Source organism: Peromyscus eremicus, chromosome 1 (genome assembly GCF_949786415.1).
Source record: "Peromyscus eremicus chromosome 1, PerEre_H2_v1, whole genome shotgun sequence".
NCBI classification, from domain to species: Eukaryota; Metazoa; Chordata; class Mammalia; order Rodentia; family Cricetidae; genus Peromyscus; species Peromyscus eremicus.
In genome coordinates this window covers 114,203,595-114,224,426 of record NC_081416.1, presented here as the reverse complement: position 1 = coordinate 114,224,426, position 20,832 = coordinate 114,203,595, and the positions used below count along the sequence as shown (strand labels likewise).

Here is a 20,832-nt window from a genome sequence, read left to right as displayed (position 1 = left end):
TTCCCAGCACCACCTGCACTCATGTGCACACATGCACACAATTAAAAATAATAGAAAAAAAATAAATCTTTAAAATACAAAACCTGTTTCATCTGTTAGGGTGGGTTCAGATACATTGTCCTGTTCCACTTCTTACTTTTATTCATTCTGACACCAGAGACTGTGTGAAGTCAAGGACCAGGAACCATGTGTATTTTGTTCATCATTGTTCTATACAGAGTGCTTCAAAATGTTAATTAAGTTGCTAATGAATGAATGATTTGGTGAATAACTCTATAGACCAAGTCTGTTCCTTTTGGTATAAACAGTATTAATGAAATGTGACCTGGAGGAAGATCAGTCCTGCTAACGTCACACTTGATGGGCAGTGTGCATGTGCTCTGTAGCTTAGCTGCGCAGCCACCCCACCTTTCTTGAAGGCAAAGCGCAGATTTTGACCTCAGTAACAAAGTTTACAATGAAGACAGCCGCCCAGCCTCCCTTGATATAAGGAGAGCCACATGACATGAATCTGCTCAGTAGTAAAAAACATCCTGAGAGTCTTACAGAAATACATTCTTTCTTTTCAGGACTGTGAGCGAGTAGGAGTGAGACAGAGTCTCTGGGAGGACAGGTAAGAGAGGGGCCATGACTAGGTAATAAAGACAGTGAGCTTCCAAGGTGGCTGGCTTCTTCCTCATCCTCCTCTCCTGAGACAAAAGCCTGGCATATTAAAAACTTAAAGGCCTTCCTCCTGCCAGCAGGCCCTCTGCTGAGGGACTGGCCCAACAAGTTCCAAGCTGGATCAGGACATGTTACACAACAGTTGTGGGCCAACCATCCTATCTTTCTCCAAACAGACCAACCCTAAATCAGAGGGGCGGGGGAGAGGGGATTCTTCAGAGACTTAGAAAACCCCAACCCTCTAGAAGAGACTAGATTTCTCAGCTTTCTAAGGCCTCCTCTGCTTGGTGTGTCTGCTGCATGGGTGTTTCCTCACCCCCCATAAACACTTTTCTTCAACTGTTGATTTTATAAGCTCCTGTTTGCTGTGTTCAAGATTTCTCCACTGCTACCTGTCACAATTGAGATGTTTTCCTACCTTTTAATTCTTCATCTGGCAGACAAAATGAACCAGATCAAAAGACCCTTACACGGTATCACTGGGGTCTGAATGCAGAACCTTGTGTATGCTGGGCTCAGTGGCAGAACCACTAAGCCACATTCCCAGCCCAGAGCTGGACTCAGCGTCCCTTTTTTTTTTTTTTTCACTTGGGTGACAGGCTCTGTTGCTAGAACTATAGCAACCAAGAGATCGAATTTCACACTGAAAGATGGTGGTGTGACAGGGAACCCACCAGAGATGACCACTCAAACATAGTTTATAGCCAGTTGAAAGTCTTTATTCCAGCTGGCTGGGACTACATTCAGGGACCCAAGTGTAGCTCCAAACCTTTAGAGCAAAAGGCTTTTAAAGGCAAAAATCACATCCTAGTATCTCACTTTGCAGCTTCAGGGGGAAGGTTTTTGCACAAGCAGGCAGTTTAACAGAAGCTAAGTTAGCTGGGACATCTTAACCTTGGGTTCCTAGACTAGAGTTGAATAATTTTTCATGGGATTCTCCATCAAAATCAAATTCCAGTTAACCCTGAAATGACCTCAGCAAGAATACAAGATGGATAACCCTCTGTACTCTCTTGTCCTGTCACATTTCTCGCTGGTTCTATGGGCATGAGTCAAATAATTTCTCTGTTCTAGAGGGGGGCATAGTTGGTCCTAAGGACCAGTAGCTTAACTGAGTTTATCCTCTATTTGAAGTAGTTGGCTATGCAGTTGAGGATGCAGGGTTCCACCATTAGCCCAATCAGAATAAGAATCAACGGTCTGGCTAACACTGACAGCAAGGTGGTCAGCCGTGGGGCTCAGGTAAACAGAGACTGATGCCAAGTATCTGATCTGTGTGTCCTTTCTTTACTTTGAGGTTTTCTCTGACCATGACAAGGTTTTCCCTAATTACCACTGATTGGTTGGCAGAGAAATAGCGGGTTTCTCCTAAGGCCATGCAAAGTCCTCTCTGTTTCATAAGAGGTCTAACCTCCTTCAGTTCTGTAGGACTATCTGTGAGGGAGTCAATTTGGTTCTCCAAATTCTATCTCCAGCATGGAAATAGAATTCTTCAAGTGACATGGGTCTAAGTCTGTCTGGGAACTCAGTTCTTTAAAGTTTTGATTCCCAACAATCAAGGCTGAGGTGCCTATGGCAGGTGCACCAGCTATTCCTGCCCCTACTAGGATCAAGAAAAGAATTGGGGCCATTGACCTTCATTAGCACTGAGTCAAGGCCATTATGAGCTCTCCTCTCTTCTCCATTATGAGCAGGTATGTGGGGGATAACATAGTCCAGTATACATAGAGTAGGAGTATGACTTCCTTGTGAGTCAGAGGAGGCACTTAGTCAAATCATTAGACAAGCAAGCCAAGTAATTTGAGGACATGATGCAGGTACCTTGTCCTTGGCAGGACGACTCAACATTGGCAGGGCATGCATAAAATTGTAATCCCTAAAGGCCCTTTTCTAGCCAATCTTTCCCACAACCTGATTTACTGATCCTCATCCTTCTCCCATATTTTTCCACCCCTGGAAGGGACATAAAAGAACAGAGATCCACCCAAAAGACAAAGTTTTTCCATCCCTGACTTTTCTGAATTCCCATGTCCAGATTTGGGGCTGATAGGGAGTGTGTATCACAGGTTAGTAAATTCTGGTCAGTCTTATCTCTAAGGGGTCCAAAGTCCAAGTGCCAATTCATCTATCATTATCATCAGCCTTTTTTTCAAGGGATGACACCAGCTTTGACAGCAATTGGGGTGATGAGGATGACTGGGTATCTTCCAGATGGGTTCCAGGTCCAGGCAGGGATCTTTTTTATCCAAACCAAGTCTTCTGGATGGAACTGGTGAGTGGATCCAGAGGTGGGAGATGGCAGGATTTCCTTCATAGTCTGGTCAATGGCCTGGCAAGCTTCCTGCAAAGCCTGATATGACTTGAGAAAGGAGTGGTTAGACATTTCTGCCTGGGGAATATCTTGGAGTTTGGGGAGGATGTATGGTAATATATTGTACCCTAATAAAATTTGCCTGAAGATCAGAGAACAGAACAAGCCACTAGATTAAACATAAATGCCAAGCAGTGGTGGCACACACCTTTAATCCTAGCACTTGGGAGGCAGAGATCTGTCTGGATCTCTGTGAGTTCAAAGCCACCCTGGAATGAGATTGACTCAGTCTAGGAGAGAAACAGAGCCAGGCAGTGATGGCACAGCCTTTTAATCCCAGCTCTAAGAAGGAAGTGATGGCTGGGCAGAGAAAGGTATAAAAAGTGTGAGGAGACAGGAACTGGATCTTTTCAGGCTGAGAAGTCCTAGAAGTAAGATGTGGCAGTGGTTTGTTCCTTTGTCTCTCTGATCTTTCAGCATTTACCCCAATATCAGGCTCCAGGTTTTTTATTAATAAGACCTTTTAGCATTTGAGCTATAAGGATGGAAGGTTCTGGTGGTTTGAATAAGAATGGCTCTCATAGGCTCATGTAGCTGAATGCTTAGTCACAGTGGAGTGGCACTACTTAGAAGAATTAGGAAGGATATGGCCTTGTTGGGGTAGATGTGGCTTTGGTGGAGGAAGTATGTCCTTGTGGGTGGGTTTTGAGGCTTCAGAAGCCCAAGCCATGCCCAATGGCTCACTCTCTTCCTGCTGCCTGAAGACCCAGATGTAGAACTCTCAACTTCTCTAGCACCATGTCTGCCTGTGTACCACCATGCTCCCCACTGTGATGATAATAGACTAAACCTCTGAACTGTAGACCAGTCCCAATTAAATGCTTTTTTTTTATAAGAGTTTCCCTGGTGTCTCTTCCCAGCAATAGAACACTGTTGAAGACAGAGGTGGTCTTCTAAATACAATTTCAAAAGGAGTAAGCCCCCTCCCAGTAAAGAGTATATCGGGCCCTGAAAAGGGTAAAGCGGAGGAGGTTGACCCAATTTTTCACCAGTTTCCAGGACCAAGTTGGTCAGAATCTCCTTAAGAGTTCTATTCATCCTTTCTATCTGGCCTGAGCTCTGTGGTCTATATGCACAGTGTAATTTCTAATTAACACTTAATACCTTTGACAGATTTTGAGACATTTTGGTCATGAAGGCTGAGCCATTGTTGTACCCCAAAACTAGGGGCAGTCCAAATGTAGGAACTACTTCCTGAAGAAGTTTCTTAGTAATTATTGGAGCAGTATCTTTTCAGGTGGAGTAGGCCTTCACCCATCCCGAGAAACTGTCCGTCTACAAACACCAGCAAATATTTATATTCCAAAACAGTCGGACAGATTTCAGTAAAAAACAATTCCCAATGTTCCCCACATCGGTTTCCTCAAGCCTGGATTCCTTGTGGGGTTTACCTGAACACAGATGGCACATCTAAAAGTGATGTCTTTAATCAGGCTTTCCACATTTGGAACATAATACCTGGGTCTGAGGAGTTCAGCAATGTCTGTGGCTCCTAAGTAAGTGGCTTGGTAGATGTCCAGTTACCTTCTCAGACTCATGAGAAGGATCTGTCTGCATCTGGCAACATCTACCATCCTTGTTTATCCTGTGTGGCCGGTCTTGTTTCTCTGTCAGTCTTGCCCTCGGGTGCATGGCAGGCAGTCCAGTAAACTGGGCTCCAGCAGGGCTACCAAGACTTGGAGAGAACCCACTGGTTCTAGGACCACTTCCCAAGTGGCCAAGTCAGCCACACTCTTGCCTCTGCCTTCTGGGAGAATCACCTTTTTGGTGTCCTTTGCAATGGACAATGTACACCCTCTTGGGTAACCAGATAGCTTCCAATAGAACTAAGATTTCTTCCCTAATTTTGATTTCTTTTCCTGCTGAGGTTAGCAATCCTCTTTCCCTGTATAGTGCCCATGGACATGGGCCATGGAGAAAACATATCACCTATCAGAATATATGGCCATAGCCTTGTCTTTCCCCCAACCCAGAGAGCTTTAATCAAAGTTAAAAGCTCAGCTCCTTGAGCTGAGGTTCCCCCATTAAAGACTGTGCCCAGATAATCTTATCTTGGGTCACCACTGATGCCCCTGCATACGTGATCTTGTTTTGGGGCAAAACTCCCATCTGTGAAAAATACCTCATCTGGTGTTGCCAACATGACACCAGTCAGATCATGCCTGACAGACTGGTTCAGGTCAGTCACTTCAAGACCATCATACAGTGGATCCATGGGGTCTTATTTGGCAGGAGACTGGTGGGGTTGAAGGCTAACATCTTGTGACCAAATGCAGGGTTCATCCAGAAGTAGGATTTGGTATTGGGACACCTAGGCATTAGACACACTGCCATTAGAGAGGGGCATTAGCAATTCTCAGGTGCTCCCCTCAAGAAGACCTCAGCAGAGTGAGGGGCAGTCAGGAACAGTTCATGCCCTAAAGTTAATTTGTCAGCTTTTTGTACCAGCAGAGCAGTGGCAGCTGTGGTCCTTACACATGCTGGCCATGCAGCTGTGACCAGGTTAAGTCTCTTGAGCAGATATGCCACTGGTCTTTTCCAGGGTCCCAGGGTTTGCATGAGGACCCCCTAGGCACCTCTGGCCTCATCCTTGTACAAGTAGAATGGCTTAGTAATGTCTGGGAGGGCCAGAGCTGGTGTAAACACCAGGGCTTTTTTCAAGGCCTTCAAGGCCCTCTGCTCAGACTCAGTCTGTTCCAAACGCTGTGTAGCCCTGGTGCTGGCATCTCAGCAAATCCCACCATCCATAGCTGGCAGCATCCAACTGCCTCCAGGAATTCCTGTACTTGTTGTGTGTGTGTGTGTGTGTGTGTGTGTGTGTGTGTGTGTGTGTGTGTGTGTGTTGAGGGGTGAGGGTGGGGGTTGGGGGTTGTAGGATAGCTGAAATACGGTTGTGGGAAAGCATCTGCTTTCCTTCCTCTAGGCTGTAGCCTAGTCATGTGACCAGAAGGACACACAGCTTATACTTTTTGGCTGAGATGTGGTACGCCAGAGTTTGGAGGGCCTCTAAAGGCCTTCTGTTAGCTGTCCACATTCTTCTTCGGTGGTTGGAGCTATGATGAGGCCATTTACACATGGAAGCAGGGTATTTTGTGGATATTTTTGTCTAAATCCCATCATTTCTATACTCAGGGCTCCATCAAACAATGCTGTCGAGTCCCTGAACCCCTTGTACTGGTCTGTTCCTCCCATTTCCTCTCTTGTCTGTTCCCCCAGGGGAACAACCACCTCACGGAGTTTCCCTGCCTTTCTTTGGCTGAATCTCCGCTGTTGTAAGCTTTCTGAGCAGTTTCCAAAAGGTGAGACATATTCATCCCCTCAAATCCCTGCAATTTATGGAGCTTTCTCCTTGTGTCTGGAACTAACTGCATGGCAAAGGCAACATTAGTGCTTTGCTGGTTTTTGGGGTGCATCTGGGTCTATGGGAGTTATTACCCAGCATGTCCCACAGAGCTGTTCCAGAAACCTAGTGGGCAATTTATCTGGTCCTTGAGTAACCTGACCTACCTACCTTGGATACATTGGCAGATTTTATGACTGCTGCTTTTAGCCATTTTTTTTATTACTCCAGTAATGATTGGCACAAAAAGACATCCAATTCCCTCTTACCTTGAAACAGTTTCCAACAGGCTGAAAGGGCTTGTGGCTTCTCTGGAAATGGAGGGTTTGGGGGTCTTCCAATTACCCAAGTCACTGGTAGAGAAGAAGCTATAAACTGCGAAGGATGGGGTGGGGAGCAGTTAGAACTTCCACTCTCCTGCCCCCATAGCACTACTTGGAGAATTACTTCCCCTTTCTCTGGGTACAACCAGCTGCTTGGAGAAGGAGCGGGAAGGAGCAGAGAGTGCACTGCCCAGGGACTTATGTCTCCTTCCTGTACACACTCTGAGGCCCTCCCCGCTTCACACAGAGAACAGGTCCTGGACCCCAGGACTACACGACTACAAGTGGGAATAAATAAAGCAACTAAACAAGCCAGAAGAGGTGAGAAGGGCAATTTCCTCCTGGGGAGTTGAGAGAATAGACAGAGGTTTGGGTTTTCTGTGAGTCACCAGGGCAGGCCAAAAGGATTCAGGTCCCCAACAAGAGGGCACAGGTCTTAAGCCAAGGGTATGTGTGTGTGGCTGGAGAACCACCGACATCACCATAGCAACAAGAACAGCTGGCTGCCAAGGCGTGTCTTCAGTTGCCACCCAAAAGAGGGGTGCCACAGCAAGGCTGGGCAGCCCTGCCTTGGTCCATGAACCTCTGGGAAATCAGGAAATCATGCGATGACTCGAGGGCATTGGTAGCTGTGGTCTAGGACATCTCACTCCCCTTTCATTTTGGATCTGTTTCTCCAAACAATAGAACTGACAGAAATATACAGCGACACATAACCATCCACGCAATAAAGACAGCCAGGGGTGGCTACTGCACATTCATGCCTGGGGGACAGACCGGGGGAATTCTGTGACACCTCACACTCATCCTGGACACAGGATCTACCGCAGCGGCAGATCGCCCCTGTGTGACCTCACCAGATGGCACCTCTTACAGACCAAACTTACCTCCCAGGTGTTCAGACCAGATGGCTTTTGATTTATCTTTTGGGGTGCTGCAACAGACTGCCTCTGGGGCACTTGGCAGTGATGGGCTGGGGAAGATTTTCGTAGTTCCCTGGCACCTCTCAATGTGCTCACCCCCTAACAGTCCTCTCCAGCTGGTGCGTGCTTCCTCGACCCTGGAGGTCCTGAGGCCCTAAGTGTTGGGGTCCAGTCTCTGGGGATCTCAGTGGGGAAAATGTTACAAGGAGCCCACCGGAGATGACCACTCAGGCACAGTTTATAGCCAATTGAAAGTCTTTGTTCTAGCCTGCTGGGACTACACTCAAGTGTTCGAGAACCCAGTGTAGCCCTGAACATTTAGACCAAGAGGCTTTTAAAGGCAAAAAACACATCCTGCTGTCTTGCTCTGCAGCTGCAGGAGGAGGTTGTTGCACAAGGAATCAGTTTAACAGAAGCTAAGTTAGCATCTTGACCTTGGGTTCCTAGAAAAAAGTTGGCTAATTTTCCGTGGGATTCTCCATCAAGGAGGTCAAATGCTAGTGAAACTTGAAATGGCCTCAGCAAGAATACAAAATGGAGGAACCTTTGCACTCTCTTGCCCTCTCAGAGTGGTTCAGAAAGATAAAGTATAGCTTCCCCTCCCCATTTACTCTCTCCCTCTCCCTCCTTCTCCCCCCTCCCTGTGTGTGTGTGTGTGTGTGTGTGTGTGTGTGTGTGTGTGTGTGCAGTGTGTGTTCATCCATGGACATCTGGAGTTGGTTCTCTTCTTTCACCATGTAGGTCCAGAACAGAACTCAGGTCATTAGGCTTGGTGGCAAGTGCCCTTCTCTGCTGAGCCATTTTGCTGGCCCCAAAGTTTACGTTCTTCTGGTATTGTTGAATTAACTTCCAGCTTTGGCCTTGGTTACAAGACAAAACTGAGAATCCTTTCATTTCACCGTTGATTTTGTATTTGATTTGTTACCTGTGATTTAATGCAGCATAAACTGATACAAGAATCAGAAGCAACAGATTTTACACAGTTCTCAATACTGACAAAGTGAGCATTGTATCGATCAGTTGTGGAATAGTTATGCCTAAATCCTACTTGTTCCTGAACAGAAAAAAATACGTAAATATGACTAATGATGGAGGAGACTTTTAAGGATGTATCTGTTTAACCAACACATCTAAGTGGGAAGAAATGAAAAGTTCACCATTTCTAAATTAGAGCACGGGATACTTTAAGATGACTGCCAGGGATCTGTGTTGGCATTAATTCAGGGGAGGGCCTATCACTCAGTGGAAAGCTTTTGGAGGCAAAATACTTTCCCCCTCCACCCTTCTCATTTTGAGGCCTTTTATCTGATGTGTTGTAAATGATGTCACTGGAACACAGAGAAGGGGAGTGAGGGTGGGGGATGGGAACTCCAAGAGCTGTAAAATGCTGAGAAAGCACCTTGGAGATAAGAATTGAGAGAAATAAAGCATAGGGCCCTAAATCTCCCCACAGCTGAGGTCATTCATTCCACAGACAAGTGAGTTCACCTTCCTGCCACCCTCTCTGAGGAGAGTCTTCACAAAGGGCCTCCGAAGTAGATCACAATATTTGGAGTTGCTCATCTACTTGAAGATGGGGCCTGTGTCCCCTTGTTTTCCTGTGACATCAGAAGGACCAAGCATCATGTCCTTATCCCATTATGGGAACTCAAAGCACATCTGTCAACTGATTGGAATTACATTTCTGATGATTTCTAGTCACCTTGTTTTTTAGTTTGTAAAGATATCGTGTCATGGTTGGATTGGGTTTGATAAAGTAATTAGTAAATGTTTACTTAGTAGTTAGTAACTTAGAATAGAAAATAGGGAGTGGTAGCCTGGGTCTGCTGAGCTTGCAAATGTAACTTCACTGCAGAATGACTATCATTTTTAAAGACTTCCCTCCACCCGGAATTTTGGAAAGTAGTGCATTAAAATAATTGTATGAATGACTGATGATTAGTGTTGTTCCAGGGAATTTACAGTAATAAATATTAAATGTATACTTAAAAAACAAAACAGTAAGGTTAGCATGAGACCAGAGAGAAAAAAAAAAACATACTGCTCCAGCAGCAGGAAAGCATTTCTCACAGGAGGAAGTTGGTGTTTCAAACCTATGAAGACACAGGATATTTTGTGGTGATATTTTGTTTGTGCTTTAACAAATAAATCTTGCCTGAAGATCAGAGCAGGGAGATAGCCACTAGAGGCCAGGCAGTGGTGGCACACACCTTTAATCGCAGCGCTTGGGAGGAGGAAACAGGAAGTGATAAGGCAGGGTGGAGACAAGAGCTCAGTCCCTTTCAGGTTGAGGATTTGGTAGAGGTGAGAAGTCTCTCTAATGGCTGGCTCCTTTACTGATCTTTCAGTATTTACTGGGATATCTGGCTCCGGGTTTTTATTATTACAACCAATTAGGATTCATGCTGTAGGAATTTATTCAGCTAGTTATACATTTGAAAAATTTCAGTCCTGATGGATCCAAAGTTCAAAGGTCTGTGTGTGTGTGTGTGTGTGTGTGTGTGTGTGTGTGTGCGTGTGCGTGTGCGTGTGTGTGTGTGTGTGTGTGTGTGTGTGTGTGTGTTTTCATGTGCTCTTGCCTTGCACAGGTGCAGGTTTAGTTATATGTGCATGGGGAGCCCAGAGGTCAATGTCTCCACCTTAAGTTTTTGAGATGGGGGGGGGTTTCTTGCTGAGTCTCTAGCTTCCTGATTGGCTACACTGGTTGGTGAGTTCAGCTTTCATGTGAGTGCTGGGGATCCAAAGTCAGGTTCTCATGCTTGAGCACTGAGCCTTTTATCAATTGCAGCATCAGCCCTGATTAAAGGATTCTTACTTATAAAACCAAAGTCAACTGAAAAAACTATAGATAAAGAGAATTAATACTTTTTAATGCTCTTTTTAAAAATTATGTCTATGGAGGTGCATGCAGGTAGGGGCGTTAGCCCTGAAGGATTGATCAAGTGAATTGTACACAGGTGTCTGCGATATCCTAGGTCATCGACCTCCTAAGGGGGCAGTCCCCTGGGCCAACTCCACATCACTGCCAGAGCCCTCCCAGAATTCAGTGCAACCAGCTCCAGGGGAGAGTAGCAGCCTCCTTAACACCAGTGAATTCGTGGACCCAAGGGACAATCTCTCCCCTCTGTCTTCCACTCAAAAAAGAGGGGAGGAGGGAACTTCCTTGCCCTGGGGGTCTGTCCAACCCTTCTGTCAACAGCTTGTTTGCTCAGTCTTACCCTGGATTAGGGCACGTGCACCTACCTGAGTCTCCTCTGCTGTGAGTAGGAAACTTGCCCCTCCCCCCACCCCAACCCCTTTAGAGTGCTCTACTTATTCTCAGGAGCCGGTGTCTGGAATCCACTAAAGGGTTCATTTCCTGGTTCCCTCAGGTAACTTGTAGAACCAGAGGACAACCTCTTCTATCTATCCTCCACCCAGAAAAAGAGACGGGTTCTAGACGAGAGCATTACTTGTGTTTTTGGTTTTTGGTTTTTGTTTGTTTGTTTGTTTTTGAGCATTACTTGTAATGGGAACTATTAGTTGTTTTGGTTGGACTTCTTTTGTAATAAACAGCTTTTTTGTTTGTTCGTTTGTTTTTTGAGACAAGATTTTTTTTTTTTTTTTTTTTTTTTACATAGCTCTAGATGTGCTGAAACTATGGTCCACTATGTGGACCAGGCTGGCCTTGAACTCACAGAGATCCACATATTTCTGCCTTGTGAGTGCTAGGATTAAAGATGTGTATGACCACACCCACAGCAATAAACTACTCTTATGCCATTAAAAAACAAACAAACTACGTGTACGGGGACCATATGTGCACATGAGTCAGAGATACCCTTAAAGACCGGAAGTGTTAGATATCCTGGAGTTGGAGTTACAAGTGATTGTGAGCCACCTGACAGGAGTAGCAGTTGACATGGGTGCTGGGGGCCAAATTCAGGTCCTCTACAAGAGCAGTAAGGGCTCTTAGCTGCTATACTGTGCCACAGCCCTTGATATTCTTTTGAGCATAACACTACAAGCAGAAACCACAAAAGAAAAAGGGGGAAAGTGGATGATTTGACGGCATAGGTTTTCAATTGTCTCATACTGAAATATTTGCAGATGAAATGATAAGATGTTGAAGATGAACTGCCAAAAAGAAGTCATAGGAAGAAGATGATGGATGGGAAACAAGACTGATCATCTGTGAGCTGATAACTGTTGAGTCTGGGTAATGAGTTCATGAGTGCAGGTGGATTTTTATATTTGCTCTTCTATTACTGTAAATGTCTAAAGGTAGTTTTCATAATAAAAATTAGGTTGTTTTAGTCCAGTATTTCCACAAACTGGGCAAAACTTTTGTCACAAACTCATTATTAAAAAGTCAGGGTGAGGAGGCCAGGCAGACGGCTCAGAGAGTAAATTGCTTGTTGTGTAAGCATGAGGATCTAGGTTTGAATCCCAGCACCCATAGCACCCATAAACAAGAGCCAGGTATGGTGGTGAGCTCTGGAACTCCAGCATGGGGTGGGCGGAGACAGGCATGTGGGGGTTGGGCATTGCTAGTTAACCAGTCTAGGGAGCTCCAAGTTTAGTGAGAGACTTTGCCTATGAAAAGGTGGAGTGAGATAGAGAAAAGGACTCCATATCATTTGACACCTCCACATACTAATGAGCACACACACACACACACACACACACACACACACACACCTTTATTCAGTGGGAAGAAAATAGACTGATCATAGGCATTTTATTTTTTAAATGTATTTATTTGTATTTTATGTACACTGGTGTTTTGTCCACATGTATGTCTGTGTGAGGGTGTCAGATCCCCTGGAACAGGAGTCACAGACAATTGTGAGCTGCCATATGGGTGCTGGGAATTGAACCCTGGTCCTCTGGAAAAGCAGCCAGTGCTCTTAACTGCTGAGCCATCTCTCCAGCCCCCAGGCATTTTATTTTAATAAGTACAAAAATCCTGGCACTCCGAAGAGCAAGGCAGAAGATTCAGAGGATTGCCCCAACTTTGAGGCCAACCTGGGCTGCACATTGAATTTTAGGTCCACATGGGCTCCATAGTGAAGCCCTTTTGGTGTACAGAGAGAGTTCCAGGATGGCCAAGGCTACACAGAGATACCTTGTCTCGAAAAACCAAAAGAAAAAAAGAAAGTATAGAAATGACCAATGTATATAAGAAAAATATTTAGAGTGATGAGTTCCAAAATGAAAACCTGAAAAGCATCTGGGGGCTGGTGAGATGGCTCAGTGGGAAAAGGGGCTCACCACCAAGCCCGAAAAACGGAGTTCAGCCTCCAGGATCCACGTGGCAGAAAGAGAGGACCCACTCCTGCAAGTAGTCTGTGACTCCCACATGCATGTGCGTGGTGGCATAGGGACTACCCTTCCCCTTCCCCCACACAAAATAAATGTAACGAGATTATTTTAATGAATGTATTTTTAATCCATGAATCGACTCAAACACTGCCAATAAGATGAGGGGCACTCCGCAGGGCGTGGTGTGGGAAAAGTGATCACCCTCATGGTTTTCTGCCAAAAGTGCTCATTGGAATTGGTTTCTGGACAGAAACAATATATACCAAGATGCTTAAAAATATAGCAGATCTGTAACCCAGTCATTCCGGTTGGAATTTGGTCAAAAGAAACAACTCGCGGGGATTTTCAGCACTAGGATGCCTATGGCAGCATACTTTGAAGAGAAAGCAGTGGAGGGCTTCAAAAGCAAAAGGAGCAGGAAACCATCCACTCATACAATGGGCTCATAAGGACCACTAATCCTGGAATTGTAACAGGGCCAGGCTTCATGGCACAGGCCTGCAAGCCCAGTTTTTTTGGGTGGCCGAGACAGAAAGAGCTCAAGTTCAAAACCTGCCTGGGTTACAGAGCGGCACCTTGTCTCAAAAGAATGAGCAGAGAGGCTGGGAATGGATGTAGCTCAGTGATAGAATGCTTGCCTAGCATGCAGGAGTCCAGTCCTAGGCCCAGTCCCTAGTACTGAAGAAACAAAAGTACCAATGAAATTATGGGATGTTTGGTTTGGTTTGATTGTGGCTGGCTGTTTCTGATATATGTATGTATTCCATGTTTCAACGTTTTCTTAGTTTTATAATTAAGAAAACAATAAAGTTCATTTCATGCCAAACATACACAAACGGAGAAAATATTTCAAAAATAAAGATGTTTCCCAGTCATTAATTATATTTAATATGCTTTTAAAAAGTTGACACCCTAAAGCCAGATGTAAGGAGACTGAGGCAGGTAGGTTTCAGGTTCAAGGCCAGCATGGGCTATGTAGCCAGGCCCTGTCTTACAAATTAATCAGTAATGTTCACCAGCCTGGGAGATGGCAAGGTCAAGAAGATGGCATTCTCAGGATAAGGCCCATCTACTGCAGTCTGCTGTGCTGACCCTGAGATCTCCTCACATTCAAGAAACTCAACTACATGATTTGTGGTAGTGGGGGACTGCATTCATATTCTCTCCTGTAAAGAAGAAGAAAAGCAAGAATGAACAAAAATCGTCCAAAGAAAAAGTAATTTTCTGTTAGCACAAGGACAACATAATGTTGTTCCCAAGACCTATGCAGTCATTTCTGCAGGAACTATAGAAAATGGTCAAGGGGGCGGTCAAGATGACTCGGTGGGTAAAGGTGCCTTGTGGTCAAGCCTGGCATTCTGCCTTTGATCCCTGGGTTCCACGTGATGAAATGGAAGGAGAAAAGCAACTCCCCAAAGTTGTTCTCTGACCTCCATGTGAGCACCATGGCACATGCACTCCCACACCCATAAAATAAATAAAATGTAATCTTTACAAGTCCTTTAAAAGAATGAACAAGACAGCCCATGACTCTCCCTCAAAGGCCTCTCTCTCTGTCTCTCTGTCTCTACCTGTTTCTGTCTCTCTCTGTCTTTGTCTCTGTGTGTGTGTGTGTGTGTGTGTGTATTCTTTATCAATCACCATTAGTAAAGAAGATGTGGGCAGGATCATTCAATCCTTTGAGGACCTGAATAGAACAAAAAGGTAGAAGGACAAAGTCCCTCCCTTGGGCAAACCTCTCCTAGCCCCAGACGTTGGCCTCAGACTGAGTTCAGATCTCTGAACTGAATGACATCACTGGCTGCCAGCCAGCAGGTCATGAGATGTCTCAGCTGAGCCCTGTAGTCCGCCTGCACTCATCTACCTTACATCATAGGACCTGCTGGTCGGATTCTCTGAAGAACCCGGGTATATGCTTTGGTGTGCTAGGAGGGGCAGCTTTGCGACTGGTCTCTTCCCTCGCTCTCCTCCCTCCTCTGATGATGACATCCTTAATTAAGGGCCTGACCTCAGAGTTCTCTGTTGCCTAGTTTCTCCAGTGTTTCTGCTTCTCTCCTGAGCTACCTATATATTTCCCCTTGCATCTTGTGGCTACACAACACTGTGCCATCCTCAGGAGGGACATGCCCTTCCCTGGCTACATCATCTTTATTCTACCTCAGACATGTTTCCACAGGTCTTCATCTAGTGTATTCTTCCTGACTTTGGTCTTTGGCGAATATCGGTGTGGATGCTGTCATTGGCCCCTGGGTATACAACCTGCTTTCCCCTCATCCTATGGTCTCTCCACTGTGTGCATTCTGCTAATTTGTGGGACCTCCTCATCTTTACAAGCTCTGTTCTCATAGATAAGCTTCACAGACAGCCTTGCTTTAGTAGAGTAACCCAGCATGGAGAGTAGGGTAGAGCCGGAATTGAATCCTCATTTCAGGAAAACCACTTCTGTGATTCCAGGTTTGCCATCTGTAAAAAGGTCTAGCAACACCTCCTGGAAGAAAGTACCTTGTAATCCAAGGATGATGCCCAAGCCGTTCAGCACCACGTGACCAATTTCCAGTATATAATACAAGGTTCACAAAGAATTCCTCTAAGGCTAGGGGTGTAACTTAGTTGTAGTGCTACATGATACTGATCATGCACTTGCAACCTAGCCTTCAAGCAGGGGAGTCAGAAGTTCAAGGTCACCCACAGCCACATACTAAGTCTGAAGACAACTTGAGCTATCTGAAAGAGATCCTGTCTCAAAAAGAAAAAGATACGGCAGGGTGAGGCCTGGGGGCGGGGATAAAAGAAAACAAATATCCCTTTAACCTTTGATAGACCCATCAGTGATGAAGAACTTGGGCTCAAACCCTAGCTCTGCCGGTTAAAAACTGGGTGAACTTGGACACAAGGATGTCCTGCCTGCTGTAAGGGGTTGACCAAGAACACTGGTACTGAATCAAGCACCTGGCAGAGGTAGCTTGCCACGGGTCCACTACTGTCCTCCTTTTAAACCTGTGAGGTCACATCAGAAGTTTTGTCTGTTTCAGGAAAATTCCTTTGCACACACGCTTTGTGCTCTGTTTGCAAATCATAGTGCCTCGAATATAATGATTACAGCGGGGCTAGTGGTGATTATAGAAATGAACACTTAGGGGTAATTACCGTGCTCGTGTATGATATATTGACACAGGCACTTTACATGTATTGACTTAGTTGGTTTGCCCAACCATCTTTATGAAGAACGTACTATGATGTTCTTCAGTTGTAGAGGAAGAAACTGTCGTAGTGACATTAACTCATTTCTTTTTTTTTTTTTTTTTTGGTTTTTCAAGACAGGGTTTCTCTGTGTAGCTTTGCGCCTTTCCTGGAACTCACTTGGTAGCCCAGGCTGGCCTTGAACTCACAGAGATCCGCCTGCCTCTGCCTCCCGAGTGCTGGGATTAAAGGCGTGTGCCACCACCGCCCGGCTACGTTAATTCATTTCTAAGGTCACGGCACTAGTAAGCAGAAAAGTCTAGATTCCCCATACTCTACTGATTTTCACAGTGTATACCCAACGACTGTTTGTCAACTGAAACCAAGTATTTGCGAATGAATTATTGTCAAAGGCTATGCTGAGAAAAGAAAAAAGAAACAGGGTTGCAGAAGATGACCAGATAGCCTGTGGTTCCCTTTGTCCCTGCACAGCTTGTCCCCTCACTAGGAGGTGGATTCTATCTCCCTACCCACGTGAAACTGGGTTTGTCTGTGGCTGCATCGCTATGTAGCCCCAGGTAGGCATAGCACTCCCTATTTAACTGAGTCTACTTCTGATTTACAATCCTCCTGCCCCTGTGTCCTGAGTACTGGGATGACATCCAACTAATTACCACTAAGAGCAATGTGAGTGTTCTCGTTCTTTTTCTGATTTGCTTGTTTATTTTCCATTGCTGAGGATGGAGCCAAGGGTCTTCTGCATGCTAGGCAAGCGCTCTGCCACTGAGCTACAGTCCCAAGTCTGTACATGGCTACTCTGATTAATAGAGCCTTGTACAAGTGACTCTGGGAAACCTTCAAGCTTAGGTCTTAGGGGAACTTGGAATTCTTTGGTTATGTTTCCTGTGGGGAAAGCCAGCTGCTGTGATGTGAAGAAACTCAAGCTAGTCAAAAGCAGGGTGTATGTACTTAGATATGGTGTATCAATATCCACGTCCTCCAATGGTCCCAGCTCAGACTCCATACTTCCAAGGGAAAACAGACTTCTGACAACATTTTCATCTTCCACAGGGGACTCATGGGGAGACCTCTAGCCAAGCCCTTCCAGAGAACCACAGGGAACAGTAACACATTGTTTTTACCGCCAAGCTTCGCTGCAGTTCCTTGACTAGCAGTAGAAAACCGGTTTCGTCCTGCCATACAAAATCCTCTGTACCAGAAGCAGGAGGGAGAAATTTCCACTTAACCTCGATTCCAAGAAAAGCTGGGTAATGAAGTGTCCTCTCCCTGCCTGCCCGAGTCCAGCCATAGTCACGAACTGTGAATTGTGTGTTCTAGAAGAGACCCTCTCACTTTGGCTGGTCCAGGGCTCACTGCCAAATGCTTCCCTTCCTAAAGTCCGGCGGTAGTCTTCATTTGCAATTGTAATTGACTTTTCATTTCACTTTGTGGCTTCTCTATTTTTTTCCTTTACATGCACCTATCTAGGTTCTTATTCTCACAACCACCACCACCCCCGCCACTTCCCCCTCCTTCTCTCCCTCTCTCCCAACCTTCCTCCCTTTCTTCCTCTCCCCTCCTCCTTTTTTTTGGAGACAGGCCTCTTGTTGCCCAGGCTGCTCACAGATCTACTGTGTAGCTGAGGATGACCTTGAATCCCTGATCTCCCTGCCTCCACCTACCAAATGCTGGAATGACAGGCATGTACCACTATGCCTAGCTTCCTTGCACACTTTCTTAAACAATTTCTGGCATGTGACAGGACATAATTCATATATATATAGAATGCTTTCCAGAGAGAAATGAACAGAGTTTAAAAAAAAAAAAAGAAAGTCACAAGGTTGGGCTAGACCATGGTCTTGTCCTCTAGGAGAGAGACCTTCAGTCCCATGGTTATTGTGTCATTTGCATGGTGACAGTAATAGCAGAGATAGTGGATGCACTTTGAGAGGACAGAATGAGTCAGTATTGTGGGGCCGTGGTGGATATCCTTTCCAGCTGGGTCTTGTGGAGATACAGGGCCAGCTCTGAGGACAAACAAAAACCAGTGCAGAGCCCAAAGGCATTTTGTGCTAGCATGGGGAAGAGCCAGCAGATGATGTATCTTGTACTGTGTTCAAGGCCACTTGTTGGCTGGAGGTGAAATTAAATCAAAGACTGTAGCTAAATTATAAAGGCCTTGTGGAGGTGAGGGACTCACTTCCTCCTCTAACACTTCCTCACTGTCAACACAGGAGCTTAGATTCCAACTCCACATTCCGCAGGGGAGTCTGCCCTCTTCCCCTGGTGAAGTTACGCTGCTGTTTCCTGACATTGCCCAGTTCCCTAAGCAAGGCTGGGTGGCATGATTCTAGACTCACAGAGAGAAAAATGGAACCATGGCGGCTGCAGCAATGTTTGGTGCTAAGACTCTGGGGAATGTTTACTTTGCATTCTTCTCCCCTTATGCTTTCCAGAGTTCCTATAATGAGCATTGTTACTTGCAGAATGTTGGAAAATAAAAAATAGGTTTTATTTTTGCAATGCCTTCTGTGGCATACGAAAAGGACTTTCGCTTGTTTTGTAGGCAGCAGAGAGACATCGGACTGTTTAGGAAAGAAATAATCCCATCTGGTCCGGGAGGAGTGCCCAGTGCCGTGTGGAGGTGTGTCTCTAGAGCATCCGCTAGTGCTGTGCCCCAGAAGAACCAAGAACCACAGGATGATTCTACAAGCATTATGGACGGGCTCCAGTGTAAGGCCTACTCAGCAACCTCTCCACTTCCGAGTCTGCTGTTGCTTGGCAACCCTCTCAATGACACCCTTTCTTTTCTGCCAACAGCCCTTCCAAATCTGCCATTTCTTTCCCGGCTCTGCTTGTGCTCTCTCTACAGGTGAGGGCAGAAGGAACTCATTCTAGTTAGGATGCCATGGGGATTTTCTCCTGCCTTCTTTCTGCTGCCTTTTAGGCCTGGTGACTTAGTAGATAGGTCCCAATAAATGTTTGATATCTTCTCAAATCAGAAGGAAAAAAAAAATGAACTTTTGTTGGAGGTAATATTTTAATGTAATGTATTTTAATGCATGATATTTGCCTTTGTTATAGGAACAGATCTGAGTTTGGAGGACTCCTGATGAGATTTTCAGATTCTTGTGCTTTAAGACTATGACATGTACCAGGGACAGACAGTTAGAAACAGAAACAAAGATAATTTATTAAGAAAGGGTAAGGCATTCCCAAGACTGGGAACAGGCTTGTGAGCTCATAGGTAGCAATTTCTTCCTACACAAAACCTTCCAACTTGCAGGGTGGGAGTGGGGCAAGGGGGAGTGGGGGACTCTTAAAACATAGGCTGTTCTAAAAGGAGCCAGAGCATTACCTCCTGCAGGGGACCTGGTTCAGCTCAAGAAGTAAGAAACTCAAAGGCTTCAGGAAGTCCCTAAAACTGAGCAGATCCGTTGGGCCCCTCCTTCCCTAAGCATCTATAAGCTGTAAGGACTTCTGACGGACATGGTCAAACAAACCAAGCTGCTGTAGAGCAGGCCTAGAGCAGCTGAGTTGCCTGGAAGAGGCAGAGACTGAGTTGCCCAGAAGTGATGCTCTTCAGGTTGTCAAGCGTTGAGCTTCAGGTTTCTGGCTTTTGTGAGCCACCATGCCAGTGTATGTGTGCGTGTGTGTGTGTGTGTGTGTGGGGGGGGTGGCTTTTGGTGATGCAGCTGTCTTTAGGTCATTTGGGTAACCTCTTCCCCATAGTCCTATAAGGAACCTCAATAAAACTCATCAAGTAAGACTTCGGCATTTTTTTTTTTTTTTTTTTACTTTAGTCTTTCATTGGTTCCCTGTCTGGGTGAGTAGAGATTTGTCCACATCTTCCCAGGAATAGCTGAGAAACACACACACACACACACACACACACACACACACACACACGTCCATGAGGCTCATGACCTTTTACAGGCACCCGTTTTCCCTGTGTTTGTATCTCAAGGGCTTTTTTTAAAAGACATACTCTGTTAGCTGCAGCCCAGCTGGGAAATGGGTTCCAAGTCTTCTTTTATATGCTAATCTTGCTGATGCCACCTCCAATCCCTACCCCCCACCCACGGCTTCAATTCCTGTAGTCACAGAATGTTTTTAATGACAGAAGACCGAAAGGCTGAAGTGCCCATAGTCCATGATGCGGAAACCTGTCAGCGTATTTCTGTCTTACAGAGTGTGACCTTTGTTCTAAGCAAGCCTTTCTGTTGGAGACAGTCATTCCTGTCAGCAATTACTGTGGAAACTCGACTCTCTCAGCTTCAATCTCTACACTTCCTGGAGCCTCCCCTCATTGAGTAAGCAAATGGACAAACGTCACCTTCCTGCCATCCCCCTGCACAAGCTTCTTTGTGCCCTTGTCACGGAAGGGAAGGCCACAAGAAGGGAAGGATGGTCCATGCTCATTAGCTCAACTGTCTCGGTATCCAAGAGTTCTCAACCCAGTGGCTCTGGGTACCAAAACTTCCTAAGCCAGTCTCTGGAGGAAGGACATAAGGCTGAGTGATGTGAGTTCCCTAAGAAACTCACCGCCACAAACCCTTGTAGGCTACTCCCTGAGAGTCACCAAGTACTTCCTGTCAACTAAGTCAGTTTCCATGATCCACAGGAATAGTTGTTTATTCCCAGGCATTAGAAATAGTAGCCCCACGTTCAAATGCTCACTGTTCGCAGCCTTTGCTAGTAAGTCTTCGACAGACTCAAGCAACGGTG

General features: G+C 45.6%; 1 long non-coding RNA gene across 2 annotated transcripts in view; it reads right to left on the bottom strand.

Annotated features, from left to right (window-relative positions):
• Positions 1–13,797: 13,797 nt before the first annotated feature.
• The window catches only part of LOC131902258 (uncharacterized), a 30,457-nt gene continuing 23,422 nt past the window's right edge, over positions 13,798–20,832 (bottom strand). For both annotated transcript variants that reach the window (XR_009377039.1, XR_009377038.1), the window contains one exon: positions 13,798–14,090. This is a non-coding gene — a long non-coding RNA (uncharacterized LOC131902258). The remainder of the gene's footprint in view (positions 14,091–20,832) is intronic.